Below are 14,451 nucleotides of genomic sequence, written 5' to 3'. Positions count from 1 at the left end.
CCCAAGGTTACTATTTGTCAATGTTTATTGATGATCCTTTCCACTTGTTTTAACACAGTATTCTATGTAATAATGCAGACTGTTCTGATTTCAGTCTCGCTTCGTAGATTTTTGTATTATCCTCACAGCATAATCCTTTCCTCTCAGATTTTCTAGAAGATGGTCAGGTTGCTTTTGGAAATCTGTGATTTTATTACAGTTTCACTTCAGCTGAAGAAATTTTCCATATGCAAGATTCTCTCTCAATTGTCTGGTGTGACCTTTATATTTTCCAGAGCTCCTCCTGCTGTTCCACCCAGCCATATCGGTCATGCAGGAGGATAAAGAGGTAGGACAGCTTGATAGGGCAGGGTTAAAAACTCTGGGCACTGCCTACCCTGGTGGCCTTTTCGTGGATCTTGCTGACATCTCACATACAAAGCGGCATACCCCCATGTTGATGTTCACATACTATCGCCTCTGAGCTGCCTTGCACACGTTCTATCCCCAATTTCCTGGGGAATCCCCTGCATCCTGTGAACTACAAACCTTACTCACTGGTACTATGCGCAGGCACTTGATCACTAAATTATACATTATGTCCCAAACAGACCAGTGGACCCCCGATCTGGTGCTAGAAAAATGGAATGCAGTCCTTAACCAGCCACTGGAACCGGTGGACTGGGTCTTCTACTGCACACAGATGAGCATGAGTATGCTTATACCCAACCGTAGCCTGTGAACATACACTTTAAGTATCTATACCAAATGTACTTTCCTCCTGTTAAATTATGGAGCTATGGGTTGAGGGGGGGATGCAACCATTGATTTTCTGCATCTAGCCTGGTTGTACAGTTCTATTAGATGATTTTTGGGCTCAAATCACAGAAGCTCTGGCAGATATGGTGCTGGAGCAAGTGGAATGTAACCCTTGCATGTGTCTGCTGGGACTGGTCAAAAGCTTACAGCCGGCTAATCACAGATTTGTGGCAGTAGTCCTGTTGTTGGCACAGCTGAGAGTTGCTCTGCCCTGGGGCCAACATGCAGTACCCACCACACTGTGGTTGCTCCCGGATTTGGCCTACTGCAGGGAGCAATCGGAACTATATGCGGAAGAGTTACCAAGGCCTTCAAGGCCAAAAAATATTTGGGTTCCCCTTACTGCGCATCTACTGTCAGTCCTGGAGGAGTCATAGATGGTTGTGGGTAACTGGTGATGGGTCTCACCAACTGCATGATCTTGATGTCTGTAAATGTGGATGTGATATTGTGATCTGCTTCATTGTATGCAGCACCATTGGCCATTATATTGTTCTATTTTTTGCTCATTCTGAAAAAGCCAATTAAAAATATTTTTAAAAATGGTCTGGTGTGAAAGCTGTCAAATCTGAGTAAATTATTTTTATCTGTTGGTTTGTGATATTTATCTGTCTGTAGAGTTCCCTCCTCTGAGAAAATATTTACATGGAGGACTATTGTAGTCTCATTGCTGAGCATATGTGCAAATTTCAACTTTACGTCAGTATTGTTTAGCCATGGGAAAAAAGGGATGCTGATTATTTGGTCCTCTACAAAACATGAGTATATTATCCATATACCATTTCTAGATTTTGATTTACTTTCTACATTGGATGAAGTCGCACAAGATCCCTTTTTGTTCATACAAGCCTGCGACACTGGGAGTATTCCTCATGGAATTGCTGTGTTTGATGATACAAAGTGTGCAGAAGTACGCAGCAGACAAGTCCCTATGTCTTTCGGTATCAGTCTCTACACCAATTCAGACAGGCATCCAAGTAGTCCCTCCAATAACTCTCTGTCACAGGGCATTGCCATGTCATATGAATGATGTCTGCCTCTGGCACCTTGCATCTGAGACAGACTGCGGATGCTCCAGGGTACATGTGTTCTATCCGTTTGGGTGTCAAGTATGTGTGGTGCAAATAGTTAAATTGTGTGCACCTCAGTTGAGAATTTTTAAAGGTCTGGTTCACAATACCAGTGTACCGTGTCCACATAGCGGCAGCCAGTCTGTGGTCTACATGTCTTTCCCACCATTCCTTCAACATCCCTGGTTGTGTTCTTAGTTTGGAGCAATGCAGCATATAGGTAGGTGATCACCTGCTTCGATCCATGAGTGAGCACTAGGAGTGGTGAGACCTCTGGGACTGCCTGCCCAGTGGGCCACACATCAGCCACCAGTTTTGTGAGAGCATTGCATGATATAAATTGACCTGCCACACCCAAATGTCTCCTGGAGGCTCTTGAAAGAGCTCAATTAGGTATGTATGCCCGTCTCCATCCATGGTCGCACATCATTTGTCCAGGCCAGTCTAGCACACCCTGGAATTTACAACAGCAGCTCTGCGCAAACGGATAGGTGGTTTATGGGCAATGTCCTCCAGCACCATTTTTGCCACTTTTAGTCATACAGGGTTCTCTGTTTTCTTATGGTCGGTACTCACTCCAGCACTCACTACAGGCCATCGTCACTCACTGTAATCGTCCACTCAACATGCATGGCCGCGTAATATAACCCATAGTTGGAAGCACTGAGTCCCCTTTTGTCTATGGGTTCATATAATTTTTAGACGGCTACCCGCTGGTGTCCTGTCCCCTAAACCAAAGAGGTGAGCAGAGAAAGCAGGTCACTAAAGAAGGATTGTTTCAGAACCACCAGAATCACCACAAAAAAGTATGGCAGCATGGTAATATCAACATTGTGGGCTATGCGACGGAGAACAGATAATGGCAGGGTTACCTAAAACAGTACAGAATGCCTGATTAAAGGCAATGCTCTATTTAGATTCCCATCAATGAGATCTTTCTCATCATGGCAAATATATATTCACAGGTGCTTGACTGATCTTAGTCCAAGACATAGGCCCTATGTTGGGAAGTCTGTCTGGTATTTCACCCTGTGCTAAACAGGGGGAACAGACACGGCTTAACCCAATTGACTTTCAGTCCTAATACTGACACAGAGTCATCTAATAAGGACGTGAGAAAGGATATGCTGCCTTTACAGACATCTTCATTGAGATAAATCACTGCAGCATCTGCAAAAGGGAAACTACATGCAAGTCCTCATTCACCGGAATTCCCCAGTCAGAGCCCCTAGTTCTGAGCATGCATGCCAACGGTTTCATTTTCTGTGTGAAAATACTAGGTTAGAGGGGGAATCCCATCCTGGTTCCACAACACATATGCAGTGTGTCCGAAATAGTCTTGCCTGTTTGCACTCTCGCCAGTGGCTCTGCATATAGGCAGAACTCTGGGCCTATCCTGATCCTCCACAGAACCTCTGTAGGTATTGCCACCCCAGGGTGTTGAAAGCCTTTTCGATGTCTAAAGAGGTGATCTAATGTTCTCTCTTGTGCCTCTTTGACCAATCCATCACCCTGGACAATCAGCGGAAATTGAGAAAGGTGCTCCTTCCAGGAATAAAACCATTTGGGTCCTCATGTATTATCGTCCGGACAACTAGGATTAGTTGATTGACCAATACTTTTCTTAATATCTTATAATCTAAATTGAGGAATGAAATCGGTTTATAGGATGATACCAACAGGGCGTCTCTGACTGGCTTTCGAAGGGCCACTATCAGCACCTCTCTCAGTGAGGCCAGCAGTCGGTCCAACCGTCTCGACTCCTCATTTACTTTCAGAAGCCAAGGCATTAGCTCCTAGGCATATGTTGCATAAAATTCTATTGGTAACCTGCCCGGTCTGAGTGTCTCACCCCTAGCCATATGTTTCATTGCAACTAACACCTCCTGTACATCAATCGGTTGTTCCAGTTCAGCTATCTGGAGTACATTGATTGAAGGAAATGAAGCGTCATTTAAAAATGGGTTAATCTCCATGACCTCAAACACTCAGGGGGAGTATTTAGTGCTGCAAAGTATGAGTGGTATACCTCATTAATGGTTACATGGGTATTGACTGTTTCACCATTTTCATTCTGGCTAGTCGCTCTGGCCACCATGCTGCAGCAGATGGCCCACCTTCACCTCAACAGGTCACCCACAGCTGTGACTAATGGGGTAGTGGTCTTATTGTAGGTAACATAGCTATATCAACATGTCTGCAGTCATTGCAGGGGCACCTCTGAGAGCTGCCATAGCCTCCTCAATGCCCCCCCGTTGGCCTCAGATGAGTTGTCTCGTTCTCCTCGGAGGAGCCAGTCTGGGGACTCCTCTGTGTCTTAAGTTCATCAACTACACATGTGCTTTCCCTTGCAGCTTGTTCTGTGGTGGGATGTCCCCTGAGCTTCCTCATGGTGTGGCACGTGCATTTCTGAGTGTGCCATTCTCCTTATGTGTCAGTGTGGTCCAGTGGTCTCAGTACCATTTTGGACTCCAATTACGCCCAGGTATCTGCAGGGCTGGTGAAGCATCTAGAGGTATCACCATCTAGCACCCAGTAGTTGGCTAGGAACAACAGTGAGTTGTGGTAGTTCACTTGGCAGAGTCACTTCTTTGCATCCATTGTATGCTCCTGGAAGATATGTGCTGTACTATTTTCGACAGTCCACAGGCCGTTACTGCATGACATCTGCAGGATATTATCTAGTTCTTGGTAGTTGAAGACTCTTGCCACCATTGGTCAGAAGGGGACGGAGGGAGGGGTGGTCGACCCAGGGCGCTATGTGCATGTTCAATGGAGAACAAAGCTGATTGCTTCCCAGCCAGAACTGTGTGCATCAGCCAGTCCTCCAGATAGAGGTCCATACTTGGGCCCTCTAGACTCTTAGGCAGCCTAACAATGCACACATTGTTCCTATGTGAGCGTCCCTCAGTATCGTCAACTTTTAACTTCAGGTATTGAACTTCGTGTCCTAGGACCTATAATTGTGCTTGTACTACGCATATCAAGGGAAGCATCACGACAATGGCAGATTTGTTGGTTTCCATATGGTCCAATAGTTTCCTGTTGTCCACTTGTAGTAGCCCAACCTCCAGGGCTATTGCTTCAATTTTGGGCTCTAGCGTGGATTTATTGTCCATGACAGCATCAAACGTACTCATCTGTTCCTTTTTCATCACCGTAACTGTGGTGGTGGAAGTTGGTCGAAGGAGCAGTTCACCGGACTGTGAGTTCTTGGCATCCTCAGTCCCAGTCTTCCATTCTTTCATATGTAGGTTTTTTTTGGACTATCAACCCCAAGAAAAAAAAACACAAAACTAGGGCAGGGATTCTAAAATCAATAAATCAGAGATTTGTAGAGCGTGGCTAATCACCCATAAGTTCTCAAGACTCTGTTTGGTGGGCGTGCTGCTCAGTCGAAGAGCCAGGTCGTGAGGTCCTTACTGAACTGCTTCAGTGATGCGGTCTGCCTGAGCTTGTGAGTTAGATTGTTCCATGTCTGGGCTGCTGGGTAGGTGTCAGGATACTTCAATTCGATTTCCCCAGAAGCAGAAGATAACTCCTCAGTCCCGACCCGAGCTACCCACAACGAATATTAATCCTTCGTGCTGAGTACCCCGGAGGGGGAAAGGGGAATGGGATGTTAGAGAGACTGCCACAGAAATGATGAACGCCAGTACTCAGTCTGCCTCTTCACATCTAAGATTGGATACAGCACCTGCAAGAGTCACAGTCGCAATTACTAGGGACATACAACATCAGTTTTTCACTTTCTACTCTCAACACTTAATTCTCTTTAATTCTATTATTTCTTCACTCACCCTGAGTTCTCTGTAGCCTTGCTTCTCTCTATAAATGATAGCTCTTCTTAAAAAAAATGCTTATAACTGATTCTGGAAGAACTTCTCAACCTTTGTTAGAGATTGGTTTTATGTTGCTATATATATATATATATATATATAGTTGGTGATAATGCGTTCTTCAAATCAGCTGATGTTATTTAATTTCTCCTGTCTTATTGTGACTTCTGTCAATACTTGTATTTGTAAATGCTTGTTTATTAAAGTTCGTTTTTCCTTTCTTACTTCGACATTTGTTGATAACTTGTATTTGTAAATGCTTGTTTATTACAGTTAGTTTCTCCTTCCTTACTTTGACATCTGTCGATAACTTGTAGTTGTAAATGCTTGTTTATTTAAGTTCGTTTCTCTTTTAAACTCTCTTTTGGTTTATTACCATTGAATTTGTAAATGCTTATTTGTTAACAGTTCGTTTCTCCTTTAAACTTAGCCTTTGTTTATAACCTTGACATTTGTAGATGCTTGCTCTTTTAAAGTTCGTTTTTTCTTTGACTTTAATATCTTAAACAAGAACCTTGTAAACATAAGGTTAATTCATACATTAACTCTGTAGCCTTGCCGACTTCCACGGGAACGGTCTACTATCAAACTCTTCGAATAAACCTTGACAATATTTATCCGTTTTCTGTAATATAATCTTCAAATGTAATTTTACCTCACAGGAGTTTCTGTTCTGAAGCGCGCTCTCTCTCCACACAGCTGATTCCTGTCAGACCTCAGTTGAAGTGCAAGGCTTCCAGCTGGAGAGCTCGTAACCTAGCAACCAACCGATTGCAAGACTAGAACTGTAACTAACCTTCAGGACTCACAGCGGCCATCTTGGATCTTCTCTTCTTGATTCTTCCTTTGAAATAAGCGCAAGATTACTCTGCAAACCTTCTTCCAGTTTGGGCTTTGCTGTCTCCATTGAGGATATCTCTTTGCTTTTCTCATGCACTTCTTTGATTTGACTTGGCAAGTTTGTGTGGTCATGACAGTAGGAGAAGGATCTTCCTCCTGCTGTGCCTTTCCGAATCTCGGGGATGGCTGCAAGGGTGAGCTGGGAAGAAAGTAGATCTGTTGGGTACGTAAAAGGCAAGGCGGGGGTTGGGGTATGCCGGTCCTATGTTGTGCAGTGCCTTATAAGTGTGGATCAGGAGTTTGTATGTGATGCTCTTCTTGACTGGGAGTTAGTGTAGGTCTCGGAGGTGGGAGGAGATGTGGCTGTGTCAGGGGCGGTCCAGGATGAGTCTGGCTGCTGCATTCTGGATTCTTTGTAATCTTGACTGAAGTTTCTTGGTGATGCCGGTATAGAGTGTGTTACTGGAGCCCAGTGTGCTAGTGAGGAGTGGGTGGGTGACTGTCTTCCTCATGTTGGAGGAAATCCACTTGAAAATCTTCCGCAGGAGTCGGAGGGTGTGGAAGCATGACGAAGAGACGGCGTTGACTTGGCGGGTCATGGATAGGGAGGTCCACCTGATGATGCTCAGGTTGCGTGCGTGGTTTCTGGGGGCATGGGAATTTCCCAGTTCGCTGGGCCATCAGAAATCATTCCAGGCAGAAGGGGTGGAGCCGATTACGAGGATCTTTGTCTTGTCTGAGTTGCGTTTGAGGCACCTCGCTTCCATCCAGGCGGCGAATGCTCTTATCCCGTTGTGGTAATGGAACCAACCCCTGATACTACAAGGTGACCTGGTGATGGAATTTTGTTCTGGCATATTTTAGGAAGGTTGTAGAAATAAGGGATAACTGGTTCGATATTTATGAGACAGTTTCTTGTTTTGATATCTAATTTCCTATTTCCACTTCTTCTACTTTGTCATTCATTAATCTTGGAGTGGTGTCCAAGTGGATAGCTTATTCTACAATGAGCTGGTGCATTAGAGGACATCGATTGGTGAACCCAAGAGCTCTCATCATGCAAGTGGTCTGGCACCAGGGAATGGCAAAAAAAAAGTAGGATATGAAGCACTGTCTGGTTTGCCCAACTATATGAAATAGTTGAAGGGATTGTCAAGACATGCTCAGTGTATCAAGCTGCTGGGAGACCTGATCATGTCTCCTGTCATCATGGAAGAAATCCCATGTGTGCCCTTGGTGAGGGCGAGTGCAGGTTTTTGCAGGCTGCCCAATGGCCAATATGCACAAGAAGCTGTGGATGACTATTCCAAGTATCTGGAGGTGAGCAGTTCCTGGAATGATCCTGAAGCTTGAAAAAAATAATGCCTACCTGTAGGCTCTGACAGTAGCTAGGGACTGACATTGGAACACTATTTCAATCAATCAATCAGTAGATTTGTGGAGTGCTTTTTGTCACCTGTGAAGGTATCCAGGCACTTGCAGGGTCCATCTGATTAGCCGAATAGCCAGGTCTTTGTCGACTTTCGGAACTCTGGAAAAGATGGGTAGGACAAGGAAGATCTGGAAGTTTCAGATGCAGGGGGATGACTGATTATCTCCAGTCCTTATGCATATAAACAGGAGGGTAACTTCCTGATAACTCCCCGATGGCCAAAATCCAACAGAGAGGTTGAACGGTTTATGAGGCTCTTATTTGAAAGTCACCCGAACTGCACATGCCTACCACCAGCATCTTGAGTGGGTGCTCTACACTTTTGTCAGAGATTACTGGCAAATGGCACAAGTGACCACAGGCTGGTACACCAGTTGTATATGGTTTGAGTGGTCATGGACTCCATTTCCCATCACACCAGCTGGCTGCCAGAAGAGTCAAATCTCGAACAGGCGCTTACCAAACGAAAGAAGTAATACACTGCTGCAAGTGGACATTGGTGAGCCATGGACTCTGATCTGAAGGTGAGGGACATGGTGTTGGTGAAAGCAATGTCAGACTGCCAATTAAGCCAACCCCTGGAGAATTGTGCATGTTCAGGATACAATGACAGCCCTCAAGGGTAGTGAAGAGACTACAAGGAATGTGTTATTCTTCAACCTGTGATGGGAACGGGATCAGGTCACACCTGGCACATTAGGGACTGGTGGCCACTCACAGCCAAAAAGTGCAGTCTTCCAGCCAGTAAGAGTCATGACCATGCTTGGGAGCCCTTCGGTTGCAACACATGAACACAGGCTGGTGGCATCTCTGAGTAAGCCGCAGGAGGTGGCTTTCCACTCAACAGAGTCTGGGTCTCTAGTGCCATGTTCCTGACAGGAGCAACCTTACTATGACTTTCGAGCTTTTCTGCACCGTTCATTAAATACCAACATTTTAACAGTGAATTGAGTTTGTCAGTAGTTCTGTATCTGAGTGACATTTCTGTCGTTCTGGACATTTCTGTATGTTGGGGGGAATGTAGTGCTGTGCCTGCGCAATGCCAGAGCCATGCAATTGGGTGATTGTTGATACTGTCCCCACTGTTTGAAGTTCTGTTGGTTTGGTCCAGGTGACAAATAAACTGGTGTGTATGTTGGACCGAGGGTTGTAGCGCACGGCATCAAAGTGAAACCTATTGTGTCATACATTTTTGTGTCCCCTTGCTGTACAGCACAGATAAGTGTGACATGATCAAATACATGATGTCAGATGTCTGGGTGTGGGTTAACTTTTAGCATAATAGCATATATGTTTATTTTATGTCACAAATAAGTATTTTCTGGGTCGACATCTATCATTCTAAATGTAAATAGTCTGATGCAGTCAAAATTTTAGTAAAGCCCCTCGTGTCACAAAGGTCATCAGAATGTGACAGTTTAAGTTACTTAAAGTGCTATTAGTTAAACGCAGAAGCTGCTTTGAAACACAATTTACATGGCTATTTGCTTGTATTTCAGAGTTCGACTTAGATGGTATTTGAAATAAATTATATGTTTGAGGGATAAAATTGATGTTATAATGTAATTTGGACTTTAGACTAACAGTGCATATTGAAACGATATTGAATTTCTATTAATTAATTTAAAATGTGTGCAAAAATGAGAGAAATGCACTTTTCTGTTCTACTTTAAATGCATTAACAAAGCGTTTTTGTCTAAAAATTAAGCCCCTCATTACAACCCTGGCGGTAAATGCCGCTTACCGCCCTGCAGAAGACCGCCAAGATACCGCTGCGGCCACGGAATTCCGCTACAGGTATTACGACCCACAGCTCGGAATCCGCCATAATACAGACACCCACACAAGTCCACCACACCAAAGGTCAGTGATAAACTGGGGATAACAAAACCTCCACCGTCACGCCAACAGGAATACGCCCACACTATCACAACCCACGAATCAACGCAGCGGTCTTTCAACCGCGGTAATCCATTGGCGGTACACACCGCCGCGCTCAAAATACACACACATATACAAAACACAACCACATTGGACAATTCGAAATACACACACCTGATACACATACACACACCACACACTCACCACACTATAAAACACACACCCACATTACCCACAAACCCTCACTACCAGAAATTTGAAAGCAGGCCAGAGAGAGACACTACCTAAAACAACACCAGCATCCACAGACACAGAACACCATCACTCACACAACATCCACGAACCTCAAACAACACACACCAACACATCCCCTCACACATCACAACACACACCACCTCACACATCACCCACATCATGGTACCTCAACGACACCCCAGGTTCTCTGAGGAGAAGCTCAGGGTCATGGTGGAGGAAATTATCCGGGTAGAGCCACAGCTATTCGGATCACAGGTGCAGCAGACGTCCATTGCAAGGACGATGGAGCTATGGCGCAGAATTGTCGACAGGGTCAACGCAGTGGGACAGCATCCAAGAACACAGGATGACATCAGGAAGAGGTGGAACGACCTACGGGGGAAGATGAGTTCTGTGGTCTCCAGACACCAGATTGCTGTACAGAGGACTGGTGGTGGACCCCCACCTGCTCCCCCACAACTAACAACATGGGAGGAGCAAGTCTTGGCAATACTGCATCCTGAGGGCCTCGCAGGAGTAGCAGGAGGACTGGAGTCTGGTAAAGGAAAACTTTATTACCATATCCCCCACCCCACCTGCATGCCATCACATACCCACACCCTCACCCCCATCACTCCAGCACCTCACATATGCCCCACTATCACAACCCAGCCATCCCAATACCAAGCCCTGCATGCAACACCAAAGCATGGACACCCATCACCAAAGCATGTCCACTACAGATACTCACACAGACCCCAAACCAACTATCACACAAGGACCAACCCAAGAATGCAAGCACTGGAGTACAGGGCCACTCACCCATTGCACACAATGGCACACACAGAAGCAATAATCATGCCTTTACATCTCTACAGGACCCCTACCCAACGTCACCGGACAGGAGGTGCCAGACATATCCAGACCCCCCCAGAAGTGACCCACAATGATGACAGCAGCTGTGCACAACTGGATCAAGATGACCAGCCCGGCCCATCAGGGACCTCGGGACAGTCGGTTCCACTGACACTGGCACAAGTCACCACAGAGCCTCCCCCGCAGGAAACACCAGCACAGCACCCACCCAGCGGGCCCATCCATCTGTCCCCAGGACACGTCAATCAGCAGTGTGTCCACCACTACAGGGAACCCAGGCAACCCCACTAACACAGGACGATCAGGGACCTGGGGGCAGTTGGCACACGGTTCAGGGGACAGAGGCACAGGAAAACAGGGAATCTGGGAGGACTGCTGTGCGACAGGGGGAGGACAGGCCCAGGGAACCCACTCTCCAAGAGGCACTTTCCAACATCATGGGAGCTTACCATCATTCCCAGGAGACGATGGCAACGGTACTGGCCAAGTTTCAGGAGACCCAGCGGCTGCAGGAGGAACACTATCTGGGGATCAGGGAGGACGTGAAGTCCATTAACAACACCCTGGTCATCATTGCAGGGGTGCTGCAAGACCTTGTCAACACCAGGAGGGACACAGTGGCACAACAAAGGGCCCCTGACACTAGCCTGAACGATGAACAGCCCTCCGCCTGCGCTAGTGGACAGGAGGCAGCGCAACAGGAACATGACACCAGCACCCCACCCCCTGCAGATGGAGAACCACCCCACAAACGGTCCCTGAGATCCAGGAACAAGACAGAGAACATTGCCAAGACCCCCCTGAATGTCACCCTTCTGTCCCACTTAGTCACCCTGTCCATCCTTCAACTGCCATTGCTCCACTTCCTATGCCCCTTTGGACAATGCACATGTGAAACAAATAGACTGGACTCTGCCATGGACATTCCTCCACCAGCCCATTTAAAAAAAAAAACTCCACTTATTAGCACAGAAATAAACACACTTCAATCACAAAACAATCTGGAGTCAGTCTGTGCTTTCACAAACGTGTAATTGCAATAACCATGGAATATAGCAATGTCAATTTACTTGTGCACATACCGATGTAACACAGCTGTACGCCTGGAGGAAATATAGCAGAGGGCACAAAGTGGGACCCACATCTGTGAAATGGAAAGGCAAAGTGACAAGTCAGGGTCCATACACTGAGTGAAAATGACAGACTTATGCTAGCTCCAGAAATTGTATGAGAAGTGGGAGGCAGTGACATCTTCTTAACTGTGCCTCACTGGAAGTATTGCATGATTATGTTGTTTCGGTTGTCGATATCCTCTTCTTCTGCCTCCTCTTCTTCACTGTCCACAGGCTCCACAGCTGCCACAAGACCACCAGCTGGCCCATCCTCCTGCAGAAAAGGCACCTGCCGTCGCAAAGCCAGGTTGTGCAGCATACAGCAGGCCATGATTATCTGGCACACCTTCTTTGGTGAGTAGTAGAGGGAACCACCTGTCATATCGAGGCACCAGAATCTGGCCTTCAGGAGGCCGAAAGTTCATTGGATCACCCTCCTAGTTCGTCCATGTGCCTCATTGTAGCATTCCTCTGCCCTTGTCCTGGGATTCCTCACTGGGGTCAGTAGCCATGACAGGCTGAGGTAACCAGAGTCATCTGCAAATATCGAGGGACAACTGTTAGACACACACTAACCCTTAGGGACAACCCCATACCCAGACACCTATTCACACTGTATTGGGTCCTTGGCCTCACCTATTAGCCACACACAGTGCCTCTGGAGTTGCCCCATCACATTAGGGATGCTGCTATTCCTCAAAATGTAAGCGTCATGCACTGAGCCAGGAAACTTGGCATTCACATGGGAGATGTACTGGTCTGCCAAACACACCGTCTGCACATTCATAGAATGGTAGCTCTTCTAGTTTCTGTACACCTGTTCACTCCTGCAGGGGGTACCAATGCCACGTGTGTCCCATCAATGGCATCATGATGTTGGGGATATGTCCCAGGCCATAGAAGTCACCTTTCACTGAAGGCAAATCCTCCACCTGAGGGAACACGATGTAGCTGCACATGTGTTTCAGTAGGGCAGACAACACTCTGGACAACACGTTAGAGAACATTGGCATCCCTGATGCAATGGCCACTGTTGTTTGAAAGGAACCACTTGCCAGGAAATGGAGTACTGACAGGACCAGCACTAGAGGGGGTATACCTGTGGGATGGCGGATAGCTGACATCAGGTCTGGCTCCAACTGGGCACAAAGTTTCTGGATTGTTGCACGATCAAGTGTGTATGTGACTATTATGTGTCTCTCTTCCATTGTTGACAGGTCCACCAGCGGTCTGTACACCGGAGGATGCGGCCATCTCATCACCTGCCCCAGCAGACGTGCCCTATGGAGGAGAACAGCGAGCAGAGAGTCAGCCAACTCTGAGGTATCCCAAAATGTCATTTGCACAAATTTATTAATCCGCAATGTGCCTGTAACTGTGAGTATTCCAGACCTACATAGGTGTGATGCAGTTATTATTAATGCCATGTGGCCCCCTGAAATGGCGGCTGCCTGACCTGTAAGGTGGGACAAGGGGATATGAGGTAACTGCGCTGGCGTTGTACACCGTCGCGGTGGGTGGTCGAAGACCGCAGCGCAATTCTGCATTGGTTAACATTGGGCCCTATGGGTCCTGGGAGTCAATGATGATGTACGCCGGCGGTGACGGTACGCACCGCCGTGGACGTGACCACCATTTTCTGTCTGTTCACTCACTTGATACCTGACCTTCAACAGGAGAGGACCGACACTGCAAGTGCTGCTGTGACCTCAGTCTGGAAGCGACAATGGCTCATGTGTCTGGGGAAAGGGCCCCTGCCTTCACTTCAGAGGAATTGGAGAAACTAGTGGCTGGGGTCCTCCCCCAGTACATGCAACTGTACGGTCCTCCAGACAAACAGGTGAGTACACTGTGAGCATGCTGCATGGGCAATCACTGTTTTGAGTGGTGTGGATGGAAGATACATGGAGGGGGCTGAGGCCTGCATGTGCGGATGGTGAGTGTATGTGCGTCAGGGCAAGGGTAGGAACGGGGGGCAATGAGTAGGACAGTCCGGACAGGTAAGTAATGTCCTTTCCCCCTGTACCATTCCTCTAGGTCAGCACCCACCAGAAGAAGGGTATTTGGCGTGCCATCGCCAAGGACGTCCGGACCCTGGGGGTCCACCACAAACGGAGCACCCACTGCCGGAAAAGATGGGAGGACCTGCACCGCTGGAGCAAGAAGACGGCGGAGGCTCAGCTGGGGATGGCCTCCCAACGTGGGAGGGGTGCCCATCGCACCATGACCCCCCTGATGTTCCGGATCCTGGCGGTGGCGTATCCGGAGTTGAATGGGCGCTTGAGGGCATCACAGCAGACACAAGGGGGTGAGTACACTTTCATTCAGCTAACTTTGCGCGCATTACGAAGTTTCTGGGCGGGGGAGGT

Source organism: Pleurodeles waltl, chromosome 1_2 (assembly GCF_031143425.1).
Source record: "Pleurodeles waltl isolate 20211129_DDA chromosome 1_2, aPleWal1.hap1.20221129, whole genome shotgun sequence".
NCBI classification, from domain to species: domain Eukaryota; kingdom Metazoa; phylum Chordata; class Amphibia; order Caudata; family Salamandridae; genus Pleurodeles; species Pleurodeles waltl.
Note: the sequence above shows the minus strand (reverse complement) of the source record.